The sequence below is a fragment of the Callorhinus ursinus genome, unplaced genomic scaffold, assembly GCF_003265705.2.
Source record: "Callorhinus ursinus isolate GAN/ISIS: 27379988/994484 unplaced genomic scaffold, GSC_fseal_2.0 scaffold13, whole genome shotgun sequence".
NCBI lineage: Eukaryota > Metazoa > Chordata > Mammalia > Carnivora > Otariidae > Callorhinus > Callorhinus ursinus.
The window spans coordinates 24,167,413-24,188,273 of record NW_027397075.1 but is presented as its reverse complement, the minus strand read 5'-3'; the positions used below and the strand labels follow the sequence as shown (position 1 = coordinate 24,188,273).

At 37.5% G+C, this 20,861-nt stretch overlaps 1 pseudogene; it reads left to right on the top strand.

The window, feature by feature from the left end:
- The first annotated feature begins 8,957 nt into the window (after positions 1 to 8,957).
- On the top strand, positions 8,958 to 9,393 carry LOC112828711 (ubiquitin-conjugating enzyme E2 D3 pseudogene; annotated as a pseudogene).
- The last annotated feature ends 11,468 nt before the right edge of the window (positions 9,394 to 20,861 follow it).

Genomic DNA, 20,861 nt, shown 5'->3' with positions numbered 1-20,861 from the left:
CCACCTTTGGTTTCCTTTTTCAACATTCTTCTGTCTATTTAGGGTATTTTCTGGTGCCATATAAATTTTAAGATTATTTGTTCCAGCTCTATGAAAAATGTCAATGGTATTTTCATTGGGCTTGCATTGAATGAGTAGACTGCTCTAAGTAATATAGACATTTTAACAATATTTATTTTTCTAATCCATGAGCATGAAATGTCTTTCATTTCTTTGTGTCTTCCTCAATTTCTTAAGTATTTTGTAATTTTTAGAGTACAGATGCTTTGCCTCTTGGGTTAGGTTTTTTTCCTAGATGTCCTATGGGGTTTTGGTGCAAATGTAAATGGGATTGATTCCTTAATTTCTCTTTCTTCTGTCTCATTGTTAGTATATAGAAATGCAACTGATTTCTGTGCATTGATTTTATATTCTGCCATGTTGCTGAATTCTTGTATGAGTTCTAGCAATTTTGGGGTGGAGTCTTTTTGGTTATCACCAAGGAATACCATGTCATGTGTGAATAGTGAAAGTTTGACTTCTTCTTTGCTGATTTGGATGCCTTTTTTTTTTTCTTTTTGTTGTCTGATTGCTGAAGCTAGGACTTCTAGTACTATGTTGAACAACAGTAGTGAGAGTGGGCATCCCTGTTGTGTTCCTGATCTTAGGGGCAGTTTTTCCCCATTGAAAATGATATTTGCTGTGAGCTTTTCATAGATGGCTTTATGATATTGAGGTATGTTCCCTGTATCAATACACTGTGGAGAGTTTTACTCAAGAAAGGATGTGGTATTTTTTCAAATGCTTTTTCTGCATCAATTTAGAGGGTCATATGTTCTTGCCCCTTCTTTTATTAATGTGATGTATCACATTGATTTGCAAAAGTTGAACCACTCTTGCAGCTCAGGAATAAATCCCACTTAGTTGTGGTGAATAATCCTTTTAATGTACCATTGGAGATCCTATTGGCTAGTATCTTGGTGAGTATTTTGACATCCATGATCATCAGGGATATTGGTCTGTAATTCTCCTTTTTGGTGGGGTCTTTAGATTTGGGATCAAGGTAATGCTGGCCTCATATAACAAGTTTGCAAGTTTTCCTTCCATTTCTTTTCTTTTTTAACAGCTTCAGAAGAATAGGTATTAGTTTTTAATTTTTTAAAAATGTATTTGACTTAATCAAATTATTTGATTTAATCTCCCAACTTGTTTGTTGGGAGATTTTTTAATACTGCTTCAGTTTCATTGCTTGTTATGGGTCTGTTCAGGTTTTCTCTTTCTTCCCACTTCATTTTTGGTAGTTTATACGTCTCTAGGAATTCATCCATTTCTTCCAGAGTGCCTAATTTGTTGGCATATAATTGCTTATAATATGTTCTTAAAATTGTATTTTTTTTGGTGTTCGTTGTGATCTCTCCTCTTTCATTCATGATTTTATTAATTTGGGTCCTTTCCTTTTTGATAAGTCTGGCTAGGGGTTTATTGAGCTTATTAATTCTTTCAAAGAGCCAGCTTCTAGTTTTGTTGATCTATTCTACTGCTCTTTTGGTTTCCATTTCATTGATTTCTGCTCTAATTTTTATTATTTCTTTTCTCCTGCTTGGTTTAAGCTTTATTTGCTGTTTCTTCTCCAGCATGTAAGGTTAGCTTATGTATTTGAGAATTTTCTAGTTTCTTGAGAAGCTCATATTGCTATGTACTTCCCTCTTAGAGCTGCCTTTGCTTCATCCCAAAGATTTTGAACAGTTGTGTTTTCATTTTCATTTGTTTCCATGAATTTTTTTAATTCTTCTTTAATTTCCTGGTTGACCCATTTATTCTAAAAGGATGCTCTTTAACCTCCAAGTATTTGAGTTCCTTCCAGATTTCCCCTTGAGATTGAGTTCAAGTTTCAAAACATTGAAAATATGCAGGGAATAATCCCAATGTTTTGGTACCAGTTGAGACCTAATTTGTGACCCTGTATGTGATCTATTCTGAAGAATGTTCCATGTTCACTCGAGAAGAATATGTATTCTGTTGCTTTAGGATAGAATGTTCTGTATATATCTGTGAAGTCCATCTGGTCCAGTGTGTCATTCAAAGCCCTTGTTTCTTTGTTGGTCTTCTGCTTAGATGATCTGTCCATTGCTGTGAGTGGGATGTTGAAGTCCCCTACTATTTATTGTATTATTATCAATGTGTTTCTTTAATTCAGTTATTAATTGGTTTATATAATTGGCTGCTCCCAAGTTAGGAACATACGTATTTATAATTGTTAGATCTTCTGTTTGGATAGACCCTTTAAGTATGATATAGTGTCCATCTTCATCCCTTACTACAGTCTTTAGTTTAAAATCTAATTTGTCTGACATAAGGACTGCCACCCATCTTTCTTTTGGTGTCCATTAGCATGATAAATAGTTCTCCATTCCCTCACTTTCAATCTGGAGGTGCCTTTGGGTCAAAAATGAGTCTCTTGTAGACAGCATATGGATGGGTCTTGCTTTTTAATACAATCTGATACCCTGTGTCTTTTGATTGTAGCATTTAGCCCATTTACATTGAGAGTAACTATCGAAAGATATGAATTTAGTGCCATTACCTGTAAAGTAAGTTTTTATATATTGTCTCTGTTCCTTTCTGGGCTATGTTACTTTTGGGCTCTCCCTTCACTTACGAGATCCCCTTTAATATTACTTGCAGGGCTAGTTTAGTGATCACAAATTCTTTTAATTTCTGTTTGTTCTGCAAGCTCTTTATCTCTACTTCCATTCTGAATGATATCTTAGCTGGATAAAGTATTCTCGGCTGCATGTTTTTCTCATTTAGTACCCTGAATATACCCTGCCAGCCCTTTCTGGCCTACCAGATCTCTGTGGATAGGTCTCCTGCCAGTCTAATGTTTCTACCCTGTAGTTTAAGGACTGCTTTTCTTGAGCAGCTTTCAGGATTTTCTCTTTATCTCTGAGATTTGCAAGCTTCATTATTATATGTCAGGGTGTTCATCTATTTTTATTGATGTTTGAGGGGGGTTCGCTCTGCCTCCTGGACTTGAATGCTTTTTCCTTCACCAGATTAGGAAAGTTCTCAGCTATGCTTTGCTCAAAAATACATTCTGTGTCTCTCTCTTCCTTCTTCCTCTGGTACCCCAGTTATTCTAATATTGTTTCACTTTATAGTATCTCTGATTTCTCAAAGCCTCCCCTCATGATCCACTAGCTGTTTTTCTCTTTTTCTCAGCTTCCTTAGTTTCCACCCTTTTGTCTTCTATGTCACTCATTCTCTTCTGCCTCATTTACCCTAGCCATTAAAGTGTCCATTTTAGACTGCATCTCAGTTAAAGCATTTTTAATTTTGGCCTGATTAGATTTTAGTTCTTGTATTTCTTCACTAAGGGATTCTCTAATGTCTTTATGCTTTTTTCAAGCCCAGCTAGTATCTTTATAATCATTTTTCTGGATTCTAGGTCTGACATTTTATTATATCCATATCAATTAAATCTATGGCAGAGTATTACCTCTGGTTCTTTCTTTTGTTGTGAATTTCTCCTTCTAGTCATTTTGTCCAGAGACGAATAGATGAACAAGAGAACAAAATAAAAAATATCAATCACAACCCAGCGAAATACACACTAGACAAATCCAAAGAGATCAGAAACCAAAAAAGAAAAGAATAAAAAAGGAAAAAAGAGAGAATATAATCTCACAAGTGGACAAAACAGGGTGATACCCTTGGCCCTGGGTGTATTTTGGTCTGTTTGTTAGATGACACTAAATCCCAAAATTGTAAAGAAAGAAAAACTTACATACATATACAAAAATAAAATTGAATACAATGAAAGGAAGCCAAAAATTAAGAATATATCTATAAAATGTAAATGTAAAAAAAGAACATTTAAAAAGTTGATAAAGTAAGAAACTAGTTAAAAAAGAAAAAAGGAAAAAAAAGAAAATTTTAAACTGAAAGATCAGAGAATCATGAGGAAAAAAACTCTAATTCTACATACTACTTTCCCCTGGCAGAGGAGGTTTTCAGTTCTGTGTGATCTGTAAACTTGGTATTAGCCTGATGTTCCTGCTGGTCTCCTGGGGGAGGGGCCTGTTGCACTGATTCTCAGATGTCTTTGCCTGGGCGGAGTTGCACAGCCCCTTGCCAGGTTGCTCAGTGTAAGCTGCTTCTGGTTGCTCTATGTGGCTTTTGTTTCCTGAAGGATTTCCTAGCTGCTAGGATGAAGAAAACAATAAGAACTGGGTCCCAGAGCTGAACGATCGAGGCCCCCCGACTCTTCAGTGCACCCTCAGGGAAAAGCAGTCAATCACTTTTGTGTGTGCAAAACTCTGCAGACTCCTGTGGTGCACACTCACATCACACCCCCACCCCAGGGGGAGGAGGAAAGTCCCTGCAGTTCTGCTGTTTTCTGGGCCCCTACTTGGAGAGTGGTTGCCTGATTGTGACTCAGTTCATGGTTTATGGCAACACTGAGCTGAGAGCCCACTCCTGGGCTCACTGATTGTAGCCTGCTTCCTTGCTCCAATGGTTGGGAACTCAGCCATACTCACACACCCCTGTTCTTTCTGTGACCCCAGAGATCCTGAGACCATGCTGTTCCACCTAATATTCTGCCCCACTTTACCACCTGGGCACTTTTCAGACAGGGAGGTTCCTCACCAGAGCAGACTTCTAAAAGGTAAGATTTTGTGCTCAGCTGCTATATCAGCTTCTGGAGGCCCCCTCCCCCCATGGTTTTTCTTCCAATATATCCCCTCAAATTCACTTCTCTGCACCTTCTACCTTGCAAAAAGTAGTTGATTTTCTATTTGTGGAATTGCAGCAATTCTTTTCTTAGATCTTGGGTTGAATTCACAGGTGTTCAGAATAATCTGATAGATATTTAGCTGAATTCAAGGGACCAGATGAAACGAGGGTCCCCTATTCTTCTGCCATATTTCCAGAAATTGGGGACTTAGAAGATTTAATAATTGCAGCCTCTTATTAGCCTTTGGCAATATAGTTCCCTCAAAAATGTATACTTCCAATGCTCAGTTAATTCCATGTGTGAATAACCACAGGCAAATATTTCATCTAGGCATGGTATTTAGCCTGAAGATCCCTTTCCCTTACATAGAGATCTCTAGGCCTTTCCCAGTCCTCTATTCTATAGCTTAATGGCCAATACCTTGAAGTCATTTAAAATAATAAGCATTAGTAGGGGGATACCAAGTGTAATATGATCTCAATTGATTGACTTTTGTCTGAAGATGTCTTTGTGAAGAAGAGATTGTGTATGCAAAAATTTTAAGATACTAAGTCTGTGCCTCACTGCCACTCTTTTTGCCTGTCTGTCTTTGGTAAAAATAGATTTATTTTTAAAATTCTGCATGGATCCAAAATATAGGACTCTCAGTCAATTTTGAATTGTAAAGAATACCACTCCTGTCTCTGCTTACAGACTGGCTAACTCTAGTCTGAGTTCCAGAGGGAAAAAAAAGTCTATAGCCACATGACAAGGTTCTGAATTTTCCTACTACTTATTTTAACAGCAAAGTTGTCATAGTACATGATCTGTATCCCAAAGAACAGCAGGTGACAATTGACCAAATGTGTTGCCACCAACTAATAATGGTGACCAGATTTGTCGCCTGAACTGAGTCTGCACTGTTCAAAGCCACACTCAGCCAAGTCCACATTTTAGAGACTTACTGGCAGCACCCCCTTCCAGGTAAAAAATTCTGTCAGGTAGAATGGATTCAGCTGCAGCTACTGAAAAAAAAAAAAACTGCAGTAACATAATCACCTACTACCCAGTTCACAGAAAGGAGCTTTGGAGACTGATTTGCCAATAGTAATGACTAGGATTTCTTATACTCTGGCCATGCCAATTTCCTTGAAGAGCAGCTGAGGTACATAATCTAATTTATTTCGCACAATAATCCTCTGCAACAGGTGGTATGTTAGTATCCTCATTTTGCAGATGAGTAAATTGAGGCTCAGAGTCTAGGTGACTTGCTCAGTTTCACTCATTTGCTAAGTAGTGGAGCAGGTACTTGAATCCTGATCAGAGTGTTGGAAAAGCCAGTGCCTTTTATCATTGAATCATTTAAATCATTTAATCTGTGTTTAGGGTAAAACGGTGTCACTGAGGGCAAAAAGAACTACATTGCAAGTCAGTGTGCCACATCACGGCATGATAAATGGTTATATCATAGAAACCAGGTGAGTTGTTCATGTGCACAGAGCAAAGCCAGCACTCAAGCACTGAGCCATAGCCACATGCAAACACCAGCACCAAATGCACAGTATTTTTTATCTGAATAGACTGCTCAGGATGTAAACATCAGAAAATAATGAGTCAGGTTCTCCCAAGCATATGCTTCATTCCTAAGCCAAGCAAATTGCCACAGTAAGAGCATGGCTTTGGGGCATAGTACCTGGGCACCTGAGTGAGATGCCCATCTGAGGCAGTCAACAGGAATAAGCTGAGGGTTTTCACACTCTTCCCACCATTGGGGCTGCCCCGCTATGCCCCTATGGGGCCTGGAAGTCTGGTTGCTCTCACACTGTGACACGAGCTCCCTTTGGAAATAGGCTGACTTCTCTTGGTTTGAATTGGCCCAACTTCTCCCCTACAACTCCTTTTGATCAAAAGGTGGTGGAGGTACACATGGGATAAATCACATTAATGTACTGTGGACATTTCATAGCCTCCCACAACCTGGGCATCCTGGCAGTGGGATTAGTGTTACATGGGGAAGGACACTTGGCCATGAGCCATGCTGGTCACTGATGGCCTAGAACCCAAGTGTCCTGAAGAGCTAGACCAAGGGGCAGTGGCTCCCAAATCCCTGGGCCCACCCACAGCTCTTTCAGAGGAGATCAGGCAGGATTGTTTTGTTCCAAACAAAGTGAAAGCATGAAAAAAGGAGAGGAATATCCACATCTGGATGCTGCTGATCAAATTAGTTTGGGATGTTCCGCTCAGCCTGCAGTGAAGGATGCAGGGTGGTGTCAGCAGGTACACACTGACTTGCCTGCTCTTGGTCCTCTAATACCTACAGCAGAAACTGATTTTCCCAAATCTAGCTCTGGTAAGTGATTGGATCACCTCTTGTGTTTCTGTCTCTTCTGCAGACCATAAACCTAAGACAGGTCATGGTGTGTGAGTGCACGTGTGTGGCTTTTCCCCATCACCTCTAAGGTAGCCATGGCTGCTTTGTTATTTGATTTACTAGATACCCTGAAATCTGATATATTGAAAAGAGGAAAAGACTCATAATAATCTTTCCCTTTGGAAGTGATCTTTATGTATCACAACTCTAGATTCCAGAGTGGGTTAGAATTAGTAATGAAGAGATTTTCATGAAAAATGTCATTCTCTTAAACAGAGTTTTTATGGATAGATAGATGATAAGTGGCCATATAGATAGATGAATAGATAGATACAAGAAAAATGACAGATATGATAGAATATAGATAGTACTATACATTAGACAGTAATATTTACCAAAGATATGTTTTTTATATACATACATACATGCACAACATGAACACAATCACAAGAAATAGAAAAGGTATTTAAGAAATATAATATCATCTAGAAGCTGTCCCTTTGGTAAGAGGGAAATGGAAAAGAACAGCTCTTTTTTCTTCTCCTTGGTGTGCCCTTGAGGAAATGGCAATGAATTCCTCCCCCCGCCGCCGCCCTGTGGTATAATGAACTGCCTTCAGTTTCTGTGACACGGATTTTTATCTTTGTGAAATCCTCTATTCCAATAATGTTGTCTTTTCACTTCAAAGAGCTAATGGGAGTTATTACTGCAGCCCAATACAACTATACCTCTTGTAATACTTGTATCCCTAAAGAGTAGCATGTCAATTGTGAATATTTAATGAATTGGATCATATTTTTAAATGTATAAGAGGACCTTGCCTCTTAAGGTAATCAATTATGAATCTTTTGGTAAAATGTATAATTAATAATTGACTTATTATTGTTTAAATCTATATATGTATATACTGGCTTAATTTATAAATCTTTCCAATGTAAAAGGTACTCCAGCAAGTCTGAATCCCAGTAGTGATTTTTCAAGATCAGAATGAGCAGAGGAAGTCACCGAGAGTGTAAGGTGACTCTGCGCTATAATGTGGCTAGCAAGGATTTCTAACATCTTGTCTGACCTATTCCCTAATACCAGGGCAGGTAGAGGAGTCGTTCAATGCCCCAGTCAGAATCAACGGCCATGCAGAATTAAAGTTTTAGACCATTTAACAATGGTCCTATAATAAAATTCCCACTGGAGTGACAGCTGCTAGCTTTTGAACTCCTTGAGCTCAGAGGGTATGCCTGCCCATGTTCATATATTTCTCAGCCTGCTGTTTTGAATTTAAAGGGTGCTTGGTATATGTATTTTTAACTTAGTTTAATACCATAAATATGATTCATGTTTTAGACAAGCAGGAAAGGTCTATCAGAGCAACGCACGTGGGTCTTTGAGAGTAGAAACATCTCTCATTCCACATCCTAAATTCAAACTTGGTGATAAAGAGCTGGTACAAACCAAGGAGGAGAAGATTTTTACTTTTACTTGAAATAGTCTGTATATTTGGAATTTGAATATCTTGTCTTGACTTCGTGAAGCTAGAAAGCCAAAAGGGAAGGAATACAGTACACGGAAGAGAATCAACCAAAAGGCAGTAAGAGAATTTCATGTAGCTACTGGCATATGCTCAAAAAATATTTTTAAAAATCTGGAGAGCGGACATCTTGTGGCTGTGTTGTGCGCGTGAGCCCCGTAGGGCCGGGGAGGCACCAGCTGCCGCGCGGGAAGGAGGCCGAGGCCACAGCTTGAGAGAGGCCCCAGGCCCTCTGCGCCTGTGTCTGGCAGAGCCAGTAGGAGACGAAGAGACAATCCTTCCCTGCCGCCCGGATAATCAAGAGTTTTGGCCGGACCTTTGAGTGCACACCGAGAGAATGAGGAGCCAGACGAAAAGCACAGACTATGGCACTGGAACAGATTAATAAGGAACTTAGTGATTCGGCCCCTGACCTCTAGCACAATGTTCTGCAGGTCCAGTTGGGGATGATATGTTTCATTGGCAAGCCACAATTATGGGACCTGACAACCCATATCAAGGCAGTGTATTCTTTTTGACAATTCATTTTCCTACAGTCTACCCCTTCAAACCACCTAAGGTTGCATTTACAACAAGAATTTATCATCCAAATATTAACAGTAATGGCAGTATTTGTCTCGATATTCTAAGATCACAGGGGTCTCCTGCTTTAACTATTTCTAAAGTTCTTTTATCCATTTGTTCACTGCTGTGTGATCCAAACCCAGATGACCCCCTAGTGCCAGGGATTGCACGGATCTATAAAACAGAGATAAGTGCAACAGAATATCTCGGGAATGGACTTAGAAGAATGCCATGTGATGCTTCATGAAGTCAAGACAAGATATTCAAATTCCAAATATACAGACTATTTCAAGTAAAAGTAAAAGTCAGAATAACCTGCATTATAGCTGGAATAAACTTTAAATTACTGTTCCTGTTTTGATTTTCTTATCCAGCTGTTTCCCTATCAGACCTCATCTTTTTTTATTTTATTTTTTGTTTACCTCCCTCCATTCATTCACATGCTCATCTGAGAAGACTTAAATTCTTCCAGCTTTGGACAATAACTGCTTTTAGAAACTGTAAAGTAGTTACAAGAGAACAGTGGCCCAAGATTCAGAATTTTTTAAAAAATGGAGCATGTGTATTATGTGGCCAGTGTCTTCACTCTAACTTGGTTATGAGACTAAAACTATTCCTCATTGCTCTAACATGCTGAAGAAATCATCTGAGGGGGAGGGAGATGGATGCTCAGTTGTCACATCAAAGGAAGCAGCATTATTCTAGCACCCAGTCTTTTTTTAAGACTTCCACTGTTAGAGATTTGAGGTTACATATATACTTTATGCTCATAACTGATGTGGCTGGAGAATTGGTATTGAATTTATAGCATCAGCAGAGCAGAAAATGTGATGTATTTCATGCATGTCAATAAAGGAATGACCTGTTCTTATTCTACAGAGAATGGAAATTGGAAGTCAAATACCCTTTGTATTCCAAAATAGGGTCTCAAACATTTTGTAATTCTCATTTAAATTGTTAGGAGGCTTGGAGCTATTAGTTAATCTATCTTCCAGTACACAGTTTAATATAGTACTGAATAAATGATGCAAGTTGTCAATGGATGATCAACTAATAGCTCTGCTAGTAATTGATTTATTTTTCTTCAATAAAGTTGCATAAACCAAATTAAAAAAATTAAAATCTGAATTGGGCCCAAAGTAGTTTTTCTTTTGTCATTCACACTAAAATTTAAACTTTTATGTGAAACTGAAGATGGGATCTTTTAGGGCGAATTCAATTTCTTAAACCAAAATCATTCTGCAAAATGGAGAAAAGTATGTTGCACATCAAAGGAAACAAACTTGGGAATAAGGCCGAGGTTACAGGCTCAGACAGCTAAGTCAGAGGCACACTCCCCTCTAATTGCTGCTCTGCCCTGCGTCTCCTACACCCCATCCCTACACTGACTCTCGACTTCACACACAGCCAGTTCTTCTCAGTGGCCCATTCTGAGGATAATGAACTTTTGCCAAGATTTGGATCTTGGTAGGCCAGATGTAACCTTATCTGCATGACAGATCGTGAATGCACAATGAAAAAATGAGATATTAAACTATCTTAGTCTATTCTCAACTCGGCACTCTGTTAAACTTAGTGATTCTTTTGTTTGAACACCCTTGATGGCTCCCTACTGCAGAAGAGGAAATTGGAAAGCGTTTCTGGTGGCCTTCATGTGCCTCTGTCTCTGTATTCCCACCCCTTTCCTCCCTCTCCACACTGTTTGCTCTGCTCTAGTCCTGCCAGAATCCTTAGACAGTCTTCCACCAGCCAGCTGTTCTCTTGGTATCTTTGTTCAAATATCATCTTCTCAATGACCACCCCATTTGATTTTTTTATTTTATTTTTTTAGATTTAACTACCAGTTTACATAAAATACAGAGCAGCAAGATAAAAGACAGAACAAAGTAATCAGCATAATGCAGAACATGGAAATTTTTTAAAGATTTTGTTTGTTTATTTGATAGAGAGAGACAGGGAGAGCACAAGCAGGGGGAGCGGCAGGCAGAGGGAGAAGGAGAAGCAGGCTCCCCTCCGAGCAGGGAGCCGGATGCGGGGCTCCATCCTAGGACCCCAGATCACGACCCCAACCTGAAGGCAGCCTCCCAACAGACTGAGCCACCCAGGTGCTCCTAACATGGAATTGTTTTAAAAGACAAAAGACCCATTTTCTCTCCCAAATATTCATGGGCATGATAAAAAGGGGACTGTAGTCAGGGATTCTTAAGAATAAAATAATTTTAAGGGCGCCTGGATGGCTCAGTTGGTTAAGTGACTGCCTTCGGCTCAGGTCATGATCCCGGAGTCCCGGGATCGAGTCCCACATCGGGCTCCCTGTTCAGCAGGGAGTCTGCTTCTCCCTCTGACCCTCCCCCCTCTCATGTGCTCTCTCTCTCTCATTCTCATTCTCTCAAATAAATAAATAAATAAAATCTTAAAAAAAAGAATAAAATAATTTTAAGACAAAATACCAAATGCAATGTGTCATCCTTATTAGAATTCTAATGTAAACACCTGAACCACACCCTGTGCTGATCCCCCTTATCTTGCTCTATTTCTTTTCCCGAGTTTATTTACACTTTTGAATATACTTTACAATTTATTTATTTGTTATTGTGTTTATTGCTTATTTTCTATTCTTTACCCATTAGAATGTGAGTGATATGAGAGCAGGGATTCTTGTCATTTTAAAAAATAATATATCCCAAATGCTTAGGACAGCATCTGACTTATAGTTAGAAGTTATTCAATAAATATTTAGTGATAAATGAAGGGAGGAATATGTTTAGCATTCATTAACATTTATTAAGTAGTATCATAAAAATAATATGAAACTCAAATTTAATTATATATGATTCTCTAGCCTTTGGTTCGTATGTCCATAAATCGATGTTCCACTAAGATGGAGAGGCAAGAGGCTTGGGAATCACCTAGAACTATGTTCAAATCACAGTTCTGCCCCTTTCTACTTTTTTCCATAGGGAAAATTTTTGTTTTTGTTTGTTTGTTTTGCTGGGCATGGACCTGAACATGGGGCTCAAACTCATGACCCTGAGATCAAGACCTGAGCTGAAATCAAGAAATGGACTTTTACCTGACTGAACCACCCTGGTGCTCCTCCACAGGGAAAAGTTAAGTAAATGCTTCAGTCATCCCCTTTGTGAAATGGCAGTGATGTAGATATTCAATGAGCAAGTAGCACAGTTCCTGGTGCAATGGGCACATGATAAATATGAGTCTCTTTATTTTCTCTTCCTCTAATCCCTCAGCAGTTCCTACATAGTAGGAGGCAAAAAGGAAAGTCAAAGGCACTTGCAGAGATCCGTAGTGGGTCCCCAAACTTCTCTACACAGGAAGTTGTGCAGAAGATTGGGAATAAGGTGAAGAGGCAGGTATCAAACCTCTCCTAGCCCTTCTTCACTGGCCAATGGGGATGGAGAATGAGGACAGAAAAGAGGAGCACACATTACTCATGACTGTGGTGGAAGAAGTTCCAGACCAAGCATGAACAAGATGGTGGTGCAAAATGCTGGCCACTCAGAGCCATAAAAACCCGACCACACATCATCGAAGCAAAAACAGCCTGAACCCAGAGTCAGAGACCAAAGGCTAGGTCAAAGGACTAAAGAGGAAAAAGCGTCAAGAATGAAAAGGTTGAAAGTGGCTAGAAGGAAATGGACTCAGTGAAAGTCATTGAAAGTGGTCATATCCTGCAGCTGCATTGAGAGGACCAAATGGATAAGGTGCTTCTGGAAGGGGAGTGGCCCAAGTCTGTTAGGAAGTCCTATACATAAAGCACAGCATCTCCCACCGCCATGCCAGGCCCTTCCCTGACAGTTTGGGGATTTTTTTTTCTTTACTGAGACTGTTCTGACATTCCTAAAGAAGGCTTCCAGCCTGGAGAAATTAGAAAAAAAGGCGGGATAGAGGAATAATACTTTTCTTCCTCAAATCAGAGAGAATATTACTTGATACTCTGAAGTCAGAAAGAAAATTAAAGTGAAAATATGTTTTATTTTGTATTTTTTTTAAAGATTTTACTTATTTGAAAGAGAGAGACACAGCTAGAGAGGGAACACAAGCAGGGGGAGTGGGAGAGGGAGAAGCAGGCTTTGCACTGAGCAGGGAGCCCAATGCGGGGCTTGATCCCAGGACCCCAGGATCATGACCCGAGCCAAAGGCAGACACTTAATGACTGAGCCCACCCAGGCGCCCCTGAAAATATGTTTTAAAAAATACAATAAGGGCACCTGGGTGGCTCAGTCATTAAGCGGCTGCCTTCGGCTCAGGTCATGATCCCAGGGTCCTGGGATCGAGTCCCGCATCAGGCTGTGGGAAGCCTGCTTCTCCCTCTCCCACTCCCCTTGCTTGTGTTCCTGCTCTCGCTATCTCTCCCTGTCAAATAAATAAAATCTTAAAAAAAATAAAAATAAAAAATACAATAAATTATAATCAATGCTCATGGACATAATGAACACTCAACAGCACATCAGTGAATGAGTATTTATTGAGTAAATGTCCCCAAGATGTACAGTCATGCTCCACACCTCTCATGCAAACACCACTTCCAGCTTTGACATCTCACTTTAACTCTCACATTAGGAGTGATTTTGATTGAGAAATCCTCTCAATAGAATCAGTACAATGTATGGATTGTTACTTGTTTTTGTAATCTTAGATAAGAATATGATATCTTTTCCACTTAATAAGTAGCTAACCTGTTAAATTCTATAGATTTCATTAACAAAATAAGGAACTCACTACTACTAGTGGTAGTAAAACCAGGTGCCGGTCAGAGAGCTGAAGTGAGCTCACAAAGCACCCACATCCTCTCCTGAGGCTACTGGGTCTAGAGTCTGGCTCTGACTCAGCAGGGTCAGAAACTTGACTTTACAGAATCATCTGGTGATGATTGATTTCTACTAAAGAAATTCACCAAATGGGCAAATTAAGATTTTCAGATTTATGAAGAATCTTTTTTTTTACATTAACCATATAAATTTAATAGAAAACAATCTAGAATACCTTTACATATTCCTTTTGGATTTAGGAAGAATCTTAATGATCATTGCAGTAAACAATCCCCAAAGAATGTTCTGTGAAACTTTAGTTCCTCAGGACGTTAATAATTTCCTTGGGGGAAAAATTCAGGGTAAAATAAATTTAGGAAATTCTAGGATAAATAATGTTAAACATGCTTCTTTATCATAGGACTTCCCAGTCTCTCATATCTAAAATTCTATATGAATCACAAAGAGAATCTCAAATAGTATGAAGTTCCCATATACCCTCTTAACCTTCCCCCTGCCTTGGTTTCTTCTATTATTAACACCATGCATTGGTGTTGTACATTTGTTAAAATTGATGAACCCATATTGACACATTATTTTTAGCTGAAGTCTGTAGTTTGCCTTAGGTTTCACTCTTTGAGTTGTACATACTGAGTTTTGACAAATGTACGATGACCTGTATCCACCATTGCAGTATCATATAGAAGAGTTTCACTGCCTTAGAAATCTCCTGTGCTCTACCGATTCATCCCTCCCTCCCTCTCCCCAAGCCCCTAGCAACTACTGATTTTTTACTTCATAGCTTTACCTCCATAGTTTTGCCTTTTCCAGAATATCACACAGTTGGAATCATGCAGGATGTTCTTTTCCAGATTGGCTTCTTTTACCTAGTAATATGTGTTTAAGGTTCATTTAGGTCTCTCATGGTTTCACAGCTCATTCCCTTTTATCACTGAATAATAGTCCATTGTATGGATGTACCACAGTTTGTTTATTCATTCCTCTACTGAAGGACATCTTGGTTGCTCCCAAGTTTTGGCAACTTTGAATAAGGCTGCTATAAATATTATGTGCAGGTTTTTATGTGGACATAAGTTTTTAATTCATTTGCATAAATATCTAGGGGAGTAATTGTTGGATCATATTTTTGTAAGAAGCTGTCAGACTGTTTTCCAACATGGCTGTTCCATTTTGCATTCCCACTAGCAATGAATGGGCTATTGCTCAGCATCCTCATCAGCATCTGGTATTGCCAGTGTTTTGGATTTTAGCCATTCTAATAGGTGTGCCATGGTATATTTTTGTTTGAATTTGCAAATTCCTAATGACATATGATGTGGAATAAGCATAAAGATAAAATAAGCATCATTTCATATGCTCACTTGCCATCTCTATATCTTATTTGGTGAGATGTCCAGATATTTTGCTTATTTTTTAATTGGCTTGCTTTTTTTCTTATTGTTGAGTTTTAAGAATTATTTGTATATTTTGGATACTCATCCTTTATCACATGTGTTCTGCAAATATTTTCTCCCAGTCTGTGGCTTGTTTCATTCTCTGAACAGAGTAGTGTTTTGCAGGGCAGAAGTTTTTAATTTCAATAAAATCCAACTTACAATTTTTTTTAGTGGACTGTGCTTTCAGTGTTTTATCTAAAAAGTCATTGCCAAACCCAAGTTCACTTTGTTTTTCTCCTATGTCATCTTTTGGAGTTTTTATCATTTTGTGTTTTAAATTGCAGTTTATGATCCATTTTGAGTTAGTTTTTGTGAAAAGTGTAAGAGCTGTGTCTAGATTCTTCTTCTTTTCCTTCTTTTTTTTTTTTTTGCATGCAGATGTCTAGCTGTTCTAACAGACTGAGCACTGTTCTGTTCTAGGACTTTCATTTTGAAGGAGACAATTGGGAAAATGCTGACCAAATCTCTGTTTCAATTGTACAAGTAAAGAAATTGAAACCCAGAGAAGTGAATTATTTTTTTCAAGGTCACACAACTCACACTAGCTAAATTAAGACTAAACACTGGGGCATCTGGGCTCAGTCAGTTGGGTGCCTGCCTCTTGATTTCAGCTCAGGTCATGATCTCAGGGTCGTGAGATGGAGCTCTGCATTGGGCTCTGTGCTCAGTGTAGAGTCTTCTTGTCCCTCTCCCTCTGCTCCTCCCCCTAGTCATGCATTCTCTCTTTTACTCTCTTTCTCTCTCAAATAAATAAATCTTAAAGAAAAAGAGGATGAAAAGAAGACTTACAAAATAGAATTTCAATTTTAATTTCCAATGGCACATATCTTTTCACTGACCAATGTACTTGTATCTCTTGCCTTATTCCTCTCAAGTTGAAAGGTCTTTCCATGGTTGTTTGGTCAAACAGATCAAACATTTCATCTAGGTGGTGGTGTAATCTGGATAATTTTTTCTTATTTTACTTTGCATATCTCTCAGAGGTGGTGTCTTCTTCCTTAGTCACTATATATATTAATCTATAATTAATTAGTCACTATATTCATATAATTAATATAATATATAGAGAAAAATATATATAGAAAATTAAACATATAAGAATTGTATACATATATAATATATATATTCTTTAATTTTGTTTGTTCTTGATTATACACAATAATACTTGGTATTGATATTACTTGATGTGTAACATTAATAGGTATGCAATTTATCTTACATTAGTCCCTGTTAATGCTGGTAAATTCAACATTCATTTCAATGCATTTTTTCTGATCTCTGAGTCTGGAGCTCTTTTATGAGTCTTAAGAAGGGTGGAGATTTCAGAAACACACAAGTGTTTTTTTATTTGCAAGTTTCAGAGATTTTCCTATATCTCTCTTAAGCTTTTGAAAGGTTTTAAAATCTTATCTCTTATGTTTAGCTACTACTACAGAGATTTAATTTGTTTCATTTATGTTGACTTTTCTGACACTGTACCTAAATTCTAGAAGTTAAGACTACTGTGGCCTGGGGCACCTGGGTGGCTCAGTCATTAAGTGTCTGCCTTCAGCTCAGGTCATGATCCTGGGGTCCTGGGATGGAGCCCCACATTGGACTCCTTGCTCAGTGGGAAGCCTGCTTCTCCCTCTCCTACTCCCCCTGCTTGTGTTCCCTCTCTCGCTGCCTCTCTCCGTCAAATAAATAAATAAAATCTTTATTAAAAATGTTAAAAATAAAAGACTACTCTGGCCTGATGATACCTAGGGACAGTCAAGAGAAAGAAGTCAGCCTTCATTTGGCTCTAACCATTGCCCCCAAATATATATTTTAATAAGGTCTGTGAATGCAGTATCTCCAATATCCAATTAAGGGTGAGTCTATTTTTATGGCCAGCAGGTAATGCAAAACATTCTGAAGCTATTCTTCCTTTTCTCTATTCCTTTTTAGATGTTCAAATAGGTCACTTGAAAATTATGACTGGCTACTTCAGTTGAGTACATTACCCTTGGATGGAAGGAATTCACCCATGTCTTCTCTAGATAAAGTAATTCAGTTTTAGAGAGGAAGACCTTGTTGCCACTCAGAGCATAGCATTGAATTACTGTCTCTGCTGGACATCACCTGAGGGGGCTAATTACTTTTTCCAAAACCCAATTCTCTTACCAGATTGCAAAGTATTTTACTTTCGCAATTGGATATTTTGAATTGTGGGTGTAAAAATTCCCATTATCTATAAGAAACCTCTACAATATAGAGATAAAACATGGGAGAGGAAGATGATCTAGAGAGAGATATAGAATAGAATATTCTTTTACATGATTGACAATAATGAAAGTTCAGTGAAAAATAATAAAGACCCAATTTTAAGACAATGACATGACTATCTGCTTAAACCAATCAAGAACTGGAGGAGTAAAAAAGAATGTTTTAAGCATCAAGATAAAACCCTGCATATAGTTGATGTTCAATCAAAATTTGTTAGATTGAATTGACTTAATTCGTGGTTGAATTATCTGATGAGACACTTGAGGACTATGCCCTGTCTTTTTAAAGAGGTAGATGTATTTTAGACATCTGAAGTGTAGAAAACCAAGCTTATATTTTATTAATTTTGTTTTAATATTGACTTTAAAATATTTTTATTATAAAAATATTAAAACATACATAAAACAGAAGAGTTTGTATAATAAACTCTCACGTGAATCAACCAGCTTCAACAATTGTAAATACATTGTTCATCTAACTCCCCACCCACTACCCCTTGCTGCTTATTATTTTTTACAGCCTTATTGGGGTATAATTTATAAAACATAAAATGTAGCCATCTATTGCACAATATAATTATTTTTTACTAAATGTATAAGGTTGCACACCATTACACAAATCTAGCTTTAGAATATTTCTATCACCTCCCAAAAGTTCCTATGTGTTCATTTGGAGTCAATCCCACTTCCATCCTCAAACCTAGGTAACCATTGATCAGCTTTCTGTCTCTATAGATTTGCCTTTTCTGGACATTTTATATAAATGGAATCATATAATATGTAGAATAATGTTTCAGAGGTTCATCTATTTTATAATATGTATCACAGATTCATTCTTTTCATTATCACATGGCCTTCCATTTTGTTCATCCATTCACCCTTTAACATACATGTGATTTTTTTTTCCTGGTTTGGGGGCTATAATGAGTAGTGGCTGCTATAAAAATTCATATGCAAGTCTTTTTGTGGGCATATGTCTTTATTTCTCTTCTAGACACCTAGAAGTGAATTACTGGGTCATATGGTGAGATTACATTTAACTCTTTAAGAAATGGCCGTTTTCCAAAGTAGTTGTACATTTTAAAGCCACTCATAAAATTTCATATACAGTGTTTTTGTTTACATTCAGTTTAAGTATTTTCTAATTTCTCTTGTGAATTTTCCTCTGAGCAATGGATTATTTAAAAGTGTGTTTTTTAAATAACCAAATATTTGAGGATTTCCCAAATTTCATTCTATTTTTAATTTCTAATTTACTCATACTTTATATCATTCCAATCCTTTTAAGTCTATGGAAACTTGTTTTAAGATCTGGCATATTATCTATTCTGAAAAATGTTCCATGTGCTCCTGAAAAGATTGTGTTTTCTGCTATTTTGGGGTGGAATATTCTATAAGTATTGACTAGTACAAGTTGGCTGACAGTTTCGTTGAACTCTTGTAGATCTTTGCTATTTTTCTGTATTGTTCTATCAATTACCAAGAGTGGATTACTGAAGTTTCCAATTATTATAAGTGAATGGTATACTTCCCTTTTTAATCCTATAAATTTCTGCTTCATGGATTTTGGAACTCCATTGTTAGTTGCATATATATTTTTAGTTATTATATCTTCTTCATGAATTGGCCCTTTTTATCATTATCATTTATCATTATGAAACGTCCTTCTTTGTCTCTAGAAATATATATATATATATATATTTTTTTTTTTTTGGTAAGAGAGGGAGAATGAGGGTGAGAGTGGCAGAAGAGGAGGAGAGAATCTTAAGCAGGCTCCACACCTAGTGTGGAACCCAACATGAGGCTCAGTCTCACAACTCTGAGATCATGACCTGAGCTGAAATCATGAGTTGGATGCTTAATCCAATTGAGCTTCCCAGGAGCCCCTGTCTCTAGTAATATTTTTCTCTTGAAGTCAGTGATGTGTCTGTTATTCTAGAGTATATTAATATTAATATTAAGAGACACTTCAGCTTTGCTATGATTACTATTTCCATATTATATTTTTTCCTTTCAACTTGTTTATGTCTTTGAATTTATGTAGACAACATATAGTTGGATCTTGTTTTTATTTTTTATATGCAGTCTCTTAGTGAAGTGTATAGTTCATTCACATTTAGTGCATTTTAATGAAAGGCATTTAATACCTTTTGTCTGGAGTGTTTAGTCAATTCACATTTCATGTAATCATACATTGAATGTAATAACATTTAATGTAATATAATAAAGCAGGATTTGATTCTGCCATTTTACTACTTGCTTTCTGTATGGCTCATGTTTTTGCTGTTGTTCCTCTGTTCCTTTTTTACTGCCTTCTTTTTTGGTTAAACAAATATTTTTATTATATCATTTAAGTCCTCTTTTAGTTATTTCACTATTACAATATGCATCTTAAATTAGTAGGCTATTTCAGATTAATACTAACAATTCTGATAGAATATAAGAAATTTTCTCCAATATAGCTCTATTCCTTCTCTCCTTTGTACTATTATTATCATACATATTATACCTATGTATATTACAAATCCAACAATACAATTATAATTAGTGCTTTACGCAATCTTGTCTTTTAAAGAAATGAAGAGAAAAAAAGAAAACATATATTCACACAGTCTTTTATATTTACCACATTTTCACTTTTTCCAAGATGATTTCCTTTAGTATTGCTTGTAAGTATTGTCTACAAGCAACAAATTTTCTCGGCCTTTACCTTCAGATCTCTCTCTTTTTTTTTAAGATTTTATTTATTTATTTGACAGAGAGAGAGAGACAGCGAGAGAGGGAACTCGAGCAGGGGGAGTGGGAGAGGGAGAAGCAGGCTTCCTGTGGAGCAGGGAGCCCAATGCAGGGCTTGATGCCAGGACCCTGGGATCATGACCTGAGCCAGAGGCAGACGCTTAACCTACTGAGCCACCCAAGCGCCCCTACCTTCAGATCTCTTTATTCCATTTTTCTTTCTGAAGGATAGTTTTGTTGGTTAGAGAATTCTTAACTGACATTTTTTTTTTCTCTTTCAGCACATCGAATATTTTATTTTATTGCCTTCAGGCCTTCTCTTTTTAAATGACAAGCCAAGTAGCTGCTAGTCACATTGTTACATACCCTTGTGTATGATGAATCAGTTTTGTCTTGCTGTATTCAAGATTTTCTCCTTGTCTTTGGTTTTCAACAGTTTGATTATGATTTTCTAGATGTAGCTCTCTTTGTGTTTATTTTACTTGGAGTCTGTCAAA